The sequence below is a fragment of the Haliotis asinina genome, chromosome 11 (genome assembly GCF_037392515.1).
Source record: "Haliotis asinina isolate JCU_RB_2024 chromosome 11, JCU_Hal_asi_v2, whole genome shotgun sequence".
NCBI lineage: Eukaryota > Metazoa > Mollusca > Gastropoda > Lepetellida > Haliotidae > Haliotis > Haliotis asinina.
The window spans coordinates 8,330,662-8,340,988 of NC_090290.1; the positions used below are offsets into that span (position 1 = coordinate 8,330,662).

General features: G+C 39.8%; 1 protein-coding gene across 1 annotated transcript in view; it reads right to left on the reverse strand.

Moving 5' to 3' along the window:
* LOC137256133 (sodium-dependent proline transporter-like) overlaps positions 1–4,860 on the reverse strand; it is a 49,460-nt gene extending 44,600 nt beyond the window's left edge. Inside the window, exon 1 of the mRNA XM_067793836.1 lies at positions 4,815–4,860. The gene's annotated coding sequence lies outside the window, so the exon portion shown is untranslated. The remainder of the gene's footprint in view (positions 1–4,814) is intronic.
* Positions 4,861–10,327: the final 5,467 nt, after the last annotated feature.

The window sequence follows — 10,327 nt, forward strand, 5'->3', positions numbered from 1 at the left end:
CGATTCAATGCTCATAAGGTTTGTCGACTGCTGTCTTTTAGCGCATTCGACCAGCAGCGCACCTGACCGTAACTTATGTTCTTGACTTCTCCAGCAATACCCTGAATACCTTTAGAAATGGCGAAAGGGTTCAGTTTTAAAGGTGTCTTGTCAATAGTTTGAATCACTAAAAACGTGGCCAAAAATCAGTTGATTTGGACGGTCGCAGGTCATCATCAATAGGATCAGTTTCAAGAGGGCGTTTGGTTTTCTTAGTCGGAGTTTCATAAGCCATGTTTAATGTACACATTTTCATCATCCGAGCTCCCCACCCACCACGGAGCATCAGAAGGACAATGCTTATGACAAGTGCGTCTCCGACTTGCAGCACCAAGGATACCCGGATGATATTCTCCAGCTGAAAAATTAAAAGTTTAATTATTCCACCAGATTGGCCCATGAGCCACCGCCTTCTGGGCATACGACTCTAGGGAAAAACATAAATTGGTAAAATTGAAATTCGGAAGACTCAAAAATCGACCAAGACCTAATAATATACACTGTACAGTTGTCAAAATTTTGGGCACCATTACATATAGTAATGCTCAGGGCTTGGCGTGACCAGCCGATTTGGTTGAACCGGGCCCATTCAACCACCCGTCTAGATGAAGTCAGGGCCGAAGTGGTGTATTGAGCATTAGGAACACTGGTCCTGCTCCCATGCCCTCAACCACCAGGATCCCCTCCTCCACCGACACAGGGCCGCAACGAACGGCAAACGGGTTGGTGGACCAAATATCCCCCTGGGTCCACAACGGGGGTGTCGGCGAGCTCTTAGCGTTACCCAGGACCCACCATGAGGAGGTGGCTCGCCACGGGTGCCTTTTGGTTTAAGGCAGTTTTCGGTCGCGGAAACATCTCTTGTTAGATGCAGCAACACGAAACAGGAAAATATCGGTTCCCGTGAGCTGACATCTACATGACGCTAAAATTACCCAGTTTCATGTAGTTTCCTTCAAAACGTTGTTATTTCGCTGTGATATATTCAGGCATTCGCATCGGGCATTTAAAACTTCAAATGCTATCGTACATTTATCTTTTGTTATAGTGAGTCCTAACTCAATCACACTATCAAACTCATTCGACTGAGAGATTCTTAAAGGACAAGGTATGATAGAGGCCATTATTGGCCCACAACATGTCATGATTATCAAAATTTTACAACACAATAATTTTAGCATAAAAGGAGCTAAACTAATTGTTGAAGTTACCTCCAATAGCATTTTTATGTTTTTAGTGTTGTTAGTTTTCCTCTTTGAAGACCTCAAAGTTAACATATTTTACAATATCTTCTAGAAACCTACATTTTCTGATTTTCAGAGTGGTAGAAAAGTGTGAGCAAAAGCGTGACCCATCCCAATGTTTTCACCACATATGAAGAGAGTAAATTAGAATGCACACCTAAACATTGCGGTGGGTCACGCTTTTGCTCACATCAAATTTTTTTTAAAAAGTACATTTTTTCGGTTTATGAAATTGCCCCATACAACATCTCAAAATATAAACATTGACATAAACTAACATCTTTAAAAACAATCCATCACATTTACACATCTGTGCCATGATAAATTATATTTTGAATGGTTTTGTTCTCTAAAATACACATATCAAACATCTTTATTAAAATTTTCAATATCATAAGGCACTCAGAAGGCTGATTTATGAGAGGTAAACATTGGTTTTGGGTTGTTGGTCTCTGCTAGAAAATTAAGAAGATGTATGAAGATTTTCAAAATATGATCAAGCAGTACTGTAAAGGTAAGAATCTTTGTTATTATGTAAGAATTTGATCATAGTTTTTCTATCACCTGTGTATCAAACACCTTTGAGTCACCTGTTACTGTCAAAATAAAACTGTCATTCAACAGGATTGCCATATATAAACATATGGATTTTCCAAGACCTTATGTACCTTGATGTTTTCAATGACATATTAGATTTAACCAAAATGACTACACTTAACTGTATGAAAAGGATTTTTTTATCAAGGTCTAGCAGATGATGAACACAAGCAGACGTAAAGTCATACATAGTTGTAAAGTGTAGTATATAAGCTTAAATTCACAATGGGAGGCAAAGGAATATGTAGCCTAATGGTTGCAACAGTGGACTGTTGGTATTTTTTGTTATCAAACATGCAAGTTCAAATCCATGTAACTTTTCTTTCTTTTTTTCAAAGTTTGTTTATCAAGTCTACAATGTTTAATTAAACTGTTTCGCATCAAATCCAAATATTGTAATTTTTTTCTTAAGTTTGGTAATCTATGTTACAACACTGGTGAAATAAGCTTTAATTAACATCATGTAAATCTTTTCTTGAGACACACTGACCATTCACCTTTTTAAGTCAGTCTAGTTGCCTTTGTTCCCAATATTTTAAATTCATATTTTATATATTTTGATCTACTTTAGGTTTATACACTCTTGAAAACTGCAGTTCTTGAGAGTGAATCACATACTGACATTGATGACTGTGTGAATGAAAAGTAATAGTGGATGTTTTTTTTATCTTTAAAGTGGATAAGTTGTGAATAATTACTCTGTGAAGTCTTTTGAATACTGACTTTAACGTGTGCATGGTGTTGATATGAACCTGCACTTACAATGAAATTTCACCTGAAATGGTCCCCTTTGAGGTCAAGACCTGTGATTTTTAGTGCAACATGGTTGGCTATTGTATTAACATATGATGATTGAGATTATAACTGTATATTTGCTAAAACTGGTTGTAAATGCTGACTTGAAACACTTACTAGCTGGAATGAAGCTGTGCCCAAAATGTAGCTTTACCCAAATCAGGCCCCTGTGATTCTTAGAACAACATGTTTGTCATCATGCTTACATGTTGTACAATGAACCCATGGATTACATTTGCAAAGAATGCTGTGAACAATGACTGAGTTTTGGGGACACAATTGGCAAGTAATTGAATTAACAATGTGTTGCAACCCTAATTGGGCCCCTTGCGGTTAAAACAGTATGATTGACATTGATATGCTTTTCAGCATGACTACCTGTCGTAAAACTGCGGTAATTTGTATGTAAATAAAATGACAGTTGTAAATAAGCCATTATGGCACACTGATATTTCAGACTTTATGTTATTTTTCATGGGAACTGATAAAACCCATTCTGGGCCCCCACTGCAGTAAAAGTACACCTCAGAACATATAAAATATAGCATTTTTATGCAAAGCTAACTTGTCTCTAAACAAATAACATGTTTTCAGCCAATTCTGTTAGTGGGCCAAAAACCACCCTTATCATACCCTGTCCGTTGAAGCTCTTGGCTCACAACCGAAGTCCTTAGAACCATACTGAAAACACTTTCGATTCAGTCCCACTCAACTACCTCAATGATTTAAATCACGTTATTAAAATATTCCAGTTGTATGAATGCGAAGTAAAGCAACGATCCACACCGCCACATTCAATGAGTGAATAAACGAGTTTAGGTTTACAATCTTTACAAAACAATTTTCAGGCAATATCCGACAGAGACACCAGAAATGGGATTCACATATTGCACGTAAGTAGGAATCGAAACCGGGTCTTCCCGGGCGTGACAGGTGAATGATTCAACCAATAAAACACAATATTGTTCACATCATTCAGGGACGAAACAAAGACTATGCACTCAATACATCTGCCTTTCTTGGATGGTAAAGGTTGATGGGGAATCAGTTGACAGCACACAAATTACGTAGAACATATCTGTAGGTCGCACTCGATGGTTTGCCGTATGTATCCACCATAAAATGCATCGCTGGCTTTTGCAAAGCATTTCCGTTATGCCAACAGTTATATATGCAAGTATATCAACTTGACATGTCAAAACAGCGATTAGTTTCCCAGGGAGCAATATAGGCCATGCATATATTTCACCGGATAAACCATCGTCTCCTTATCGTGTTATAGGGCAGTATGTTTGATGAACAAAATGATACCAGAGGGACACTTCCAAACAGGAATTGCGTCTTAGGTTGAATGTCAAAGGTGTGTTAAAGAAGAAAAACGAGAAAACAAATGCTTTCATATTGTTACTTCAGGTATTCTTATCAGATACCGTTAATTTATGACAGCAATTTTTGTTGTATTTATCTAAATCTAGTGAAATAATAATAATCTGCATGCAGATACTTGTAACTTTGCTGTCTGTACTGTTTACAGGTCTAGACAATTCTTACACTGAACAATCTCTTCCAGATTACCGTTTAATGTTAACTCACTCACTCTTACACTGGAATTTTAACGTGGACCTTTTGTTCTAAACCTTTAAACATAAAAGTGCTTTTAAAGTGTACATTTGTACATATCCTGAAAGCAATGAAATCTACACCAACCATATTTAGTTACATGGCTGCAGAGTTTCTTATATTACGATGAATGAGCAAGACATTTCTGTGTTCCTGAAGGGCTTTCTGCTGCACCACCACTGGGAACAGACAATTACCCTCGTTGATTTACTTTCACCAACACATTAGTCTTTCTTGAGTTGTTGAATTCAAATAATGGTAATTGCCTTCCAACGTCTACCAAATTCAGCGTCTATTTATCCTGTGGCTTCTACGCATACGACCCTTGTTCTTTCAAGCAGAAACGAAAACATGTTTTCTAAATGTTATGCTTCACAGTGACATTCATACACAAAATATTACTACATCTCAAAATGAAGTGAATAGTAAACAAACTAAGATTTATTTACATTTTCTCTATAGTTTCTGTACAATCCTAACATCATAGTGTAACGCACTAAACAATGATTCCTACCTTACCAGTTCACGCGCCAGTATCTCTGCTGTTTAGATCGCAGTCACTGTCCTAAATCTGTGACTGAATATCATCAACATATAAATATGAAGGATTCTGACAGCCAGTCAGATTAGCATACACTGATGGAAAACGTGTACTGATACTGAAAGTACAGGTTTTTCATTTTACCACACAAAACATCCATACCCTGATCCTGCCTGTATAAATTGTTTTACGATATTTCAAAAATATGAATATACAGCTAAAATACTGCCGATGTGGCCGGTCCCTGATTGAAATGACCAGACATGGTTGAACTCCCTCAGGTTTGAACTCACTTAGACCTGAAGTTGCCTGTCTGATATGGACTGTGATATACGAACATTCAAACCCATTCAAAAAATGAAAATGTCAGAGCACCATAATAAGACACCAAAATCAATTTTGTTTGTCGAATTGTCGAAGTGAACAGGGATTGTCCTGTGAGAATGATTCCCTTGGCGATTTGTCTGCCGCTCATATGGAGCTTTCTCTCGTTTCTGAATTCTCGAGGTAGTGGAGAACGAGGTATGAATTCTGATGTAGCTAAACAACTTTCTCTGATCTGGTGAGTGAATGAGTGAGTTAATTTTTAACGTCACATAGGCAGTATTTCAGTCATATCGTGACGGGAACAAAACACTAAAATGGAATACATGTGTATTATGAAAACCCGTCAACAAAGGACAGTAAAACAACTAGAATATCACAGAAAAAATTAAATCTAGTAACTATATACCTAAAACAACTCATCTATAGAGGACAACTCAATATAAAAATGAGCTACAGATTCCTAACAACTGAAGGTAGATCACTATACTAGGCACCATGGGGACTTACAGTACTTTTGCTACCTGCATGGACCCTAGCTGGATTTACATCATCTCCTCAGCCGTCAGCAATTTGGGAAAACTAGCCATACAATAAGAAGACACTTATTCTACGACGCAATACCTGGAAATGTAGAACTTACTTTGAATGTTTGTGGACTTACGTACCCTCTCAGGAGGACAATATATAGTTTTACAGCACTTCAACCCCGCTAGAGGACACAGCCACTAACAAGCCCAGTTATGAATGTAAGCTTCCAATAATCAAATATGTATCTATTTACAATTCAGTTAATAAATCTAATTCTTTTAAAACTGCACTGATTAAATGAGTTCTTGTGTCATTAAAAAGATCGTGAATTAAAATGCCGATCCCTTGTGATGGAATACTCAATACAGTCAAGGAGGATATGCTTGATTGTGATTCTTTCATCACAAGGGACACACAACGGAGAATCCTCACCTTTCAATAGGTATGCATGTGTATATCCTGCATGGCCAACATGACATCGTCGTAAAATAACTTCTTTAAATAAGTACAGCCGAAGTACGTATAACCTTTCTGATCTGGAGTTAGGATACAATTCTACGCAAAATGTCAGGAAAGAGTATGCTCTTAAGAGAGAAGATGGATTTAATTTCTTTCATGAATGCAAACTTGATCCAATAGTTTTATGGCTGGAAGAAAGCTGATGTCACGCAAAGTCCAACTAAACTCGAACCTTTTCTCCAAATGGAGTGTCGAGGGAGGTGGCACATGTGACTTTAGCGTCAATATTTGCTCTCTGTTCGAGGTGCAGAAGAATGTGACCAATATGGGTTCGATGGCACTGTATCCCAAAACCAGTCACGCTTTGTCGCATCCTAAATGTCCTCCTTTCGGTAAATTTAGGTGTGTGGAATCTGCTTTGCAGGTGCTGATGGTAGATCTTTCGGTTTAGAGCAGCGGTTCAACCTTGTCACGGGTGGCGTGCCAGATCGGAGATGGTCGGTACCTGTCCCAGTGGTGTTGAAACAAAGTCTCTGGGTGTTCATAAAAGTGTTAGATGAAATCCACCTGTGCAGAACCTTGGTTCAGCGTTCCAATAGCCCGATTTCTGTTGTCTGACGTGAGGCGTGGCATTTTGCCCAAGTAACGGATGAAGTTGAAGGACCCGAGAGAAGGGAATGCACGTGCGGAACGGAAAATGTTCACCTAAAATCACACACAATGTTGCGTTCTCAACAAGACAGTGAACTGACCTGGGATTCAAACCCTAGACTTCCACAGATGAGGATCCACAAAACAGAATGTAACCCAAGTTAAGAGCTATTACCCCGAGCAACTCGCTGCCAGAGGTAGTTGTACGTAATACAGTAGTTGCGTTTTAATGGTCTAGAGTATATTATTGAATGTGTTGTTGTTCAACACCGCAGTCCACGATAACATTGCAACACCTCTGCGGTATGTCGACAGTGAGTGAGTGAGTGAGTTTAGTTTTACGCCGCACTCAGCAATATTCCAGCTATATGGCGGCGGTCTGTAAATAATCGAGTCTGGACCAGACAATCCAGTGATCAACAACATGAGCATCGATCTGCGCAATTGGGAACCGATGACATGTGTCAACCAAGTCAGCGAGTCTGACCACCCGATCCCGTTAGTCGCCTCTTACGACAAGCTGAGTCGCCTTTTATGGCAAGCATGGGTTGCTGAAGGCCTATTCTACCCCGGGACCTTCACGGGTCGTATGTCGACAGAGTTGACCAAACATACAATATGTTGATATACACATCCATGCTGGGGGGTTTGTACTGACACCTTAAATGATCCTGTGTAGCGCTGCTCTGATGCCAGGTATATTAAACATATCAAGTCGGAAACCAAGCAAGGTTTCGTGAAATATTGGACGTATGTCGAATTTAAGATTCGATCGTATCTTCGCACAGAATGGGCGAGGTGGCATCGCAACTTAAAAACGAATAACAAACTTGTAAACATTGTTTTATCGGCTTTCTAGAAGTTGGCTAGTCACTATTAAAGCATATGACTTATGGATAATGACTTGTACAGCTTTCAAGCTAAAATCTTCGCTAAAATCTTGGCACTTGTAGTTTTGACAGAGTGGGCTATTTCCGTACCGTATTTTCTAGCCATACGGTATTTTCTTGTCATGCCGTAATTTTCGGGCATACCGTATTTCCTAGCCATACCGTATTTTCTGTATTTTTTGGCCACCCACTATTTTCTGTCACGTTATACTACTGCGCGTATCATGCTCACGAACACACAGCACATTATACATGCGAAATACATATCCTGAAACACCCAATACCTCAATATTACCAAATACACCTCGATACTAACCAATACCCACGAACATATATTTACCTTGTGTTTATGCAGACAACGACGTCATAATATTCACTTCAGTTACCTGCCATCGGCACACGTTACACGTTCTGTGATGCCTGTGCAGTCTGGTCACGTAAGCTAGTTCTGGCGGAACTGTGATAGAAATGACAAGTAGGAGTGAGTGTTTCCTAAAATAAAACACATTTTCATTGCAAGACCGTTCCCCTTAAACTAATCAAATGGTGACACTTAATAAATGATTTTGAGATGAAACAAAATTCCCATATAAAGTACCTCTTATAAGCGATCCATAATTCAGTATACTTAATATTGACTGACAGATCTAGCAATTGCTGTAAGGCTCAGTACTGTCGAATAGAGATGCTAAGCTGAACATGCTAACCTGTGCATGATTGTTGATGAATCGAGAAACGGACGACAGGGTCCATCGCTGTGTCACCTTTTCTGGCTACAAAACGAAAGTACATCCCTTAAGAACTGCGGCTTAATACAACACATGCTATGGTCAAGTGCACAGATTAACTCTAATATCACTTGGATCGGTGTCAGCGCTGAAAGGATTTGCCCACAGTGTGTCTGTGTGTGTATGTTTGTGTGTGGATGGACAGTTTACACTTCTGTAAAGGGAATGAAGCTGCTAGGCCGATCTGGATGGTGGTTCCAGCGACGAAATCAATGAATTTTCACATTCATCCGTGAATGAAATCTTGTCTGTACAAGCCGCTTTGAACGCGAGAGAAAGAAAGGGGCTGCTGAACATTATCCAGTGGCCAACATCATCATTGTATACTGAAGGGCTTTGAAAAAGCATAGAACAAGTTCTAGGATATTAGTTGAAAAATACATGCCAAATGAAAATGAGGTATTCAACACTGGAAATACATAAAGACAGAAGAGTTTGGGACGTATTGTCCTAGTTCTAATCCACTTCATGTTGTCGGAAACAGGCAGAGTCGCTAAAGTGAGTTAATAATTAATCGGCATCGGCAATTTTGCAGCGATATTGTGACGAGAACGATTAATTATAAACATACAAATGGGCTAATAGCACATACATTGTAAAACCCTGTCAACAAAGGACAGTACAACTAACTAGAATATCTCAGAGTAGAATGTAAAACTAGTGATTATACCTAAAATGTATCTATAGAGGACAATACAATATAAAAATGAGCTATAGGTTGCCAACAACTGAAGGTAGATCACCATACTAAGGACCATGGGGACCATGGGGATACAGTATATTTGCTTCCTGCATGGACCCAAGCTGGATTTACACCATCCCTTCAGCTGTTAGCAATTTAGACAAATCTAGCTATACAAGGACACTTATTCTACGATTACAAACCTGGAAAACTTATATACTACCGACAAGAAATAAGTGAACTAATGAAATAATAGCGAATTTGAAACTGCTTTAAATATCCACTAAATCAATTTTAGGCGTCAAGTTCAATATCTGGAGTGTCCACCATGTTAAGCAACACATTCACGGCACCTTGGTGGCATGCTGTTAATCAATTTCCGGATGGTTGCCCGTGGTATTGCCCGCCATTCCTCTTGGAGAGCTGCACCAAGCTGGGCCAGGTTGGCGGGTCCTGGGTCCCTGGCGTACACCCTTCGACCAAGAACGTCTCAGAGATGTTCAGTTGGGGACAGGTCTGGGGACTTAGAGGGCCAGTCCAATGTCTGGATACCTTCTTGTAGGAGAAAATCGGAGACAATTCGGGCCCGATGTGGCCTGGCATTATCATCTTGAAATACAAAATTTCGGCCAATAACTCTAGCCAATGGAGCCACAACAGGACGCAATATTTGGTCAACGTATCACTGACCAGTCATGACTCCGTTAATGATGACCAAATCTGATCGTCTGTCATGTGTAATCCCACACCACACCATGACACTACTACCTCCATATCGATCATGGTCAAGAATTGCTGCTCTGGCATATCGCTCCCCGCTCCGACGCCAACAACGTTTTCTGCCATCTGTGAATCGTAGGCAAAACCTTGACTCATCAGAGAACATGGTGTAACGCCAGTGTCGCATAGCCCGTCCCTGATGCTGCCTAGCCCATGCCAATCTTTGGCGCTTATGGTGAGCTGAAAGGGTGACACCCTTAAAAGGCCGTCTTGCTTTCAGACGAGCTTGATAGAATCGGTTTTTAACGGTTGAGGTTGAAATGCGTCTTCCAGTGAGTGTGCGGGATTCTCTATTGATGGCAGGGGCCGATTTAAACCTACCGCTTAGAGCAATTAACGTAATGAGACGATCCTGTCGTGGTGTCGTTGATTTTGGTCTACCACGA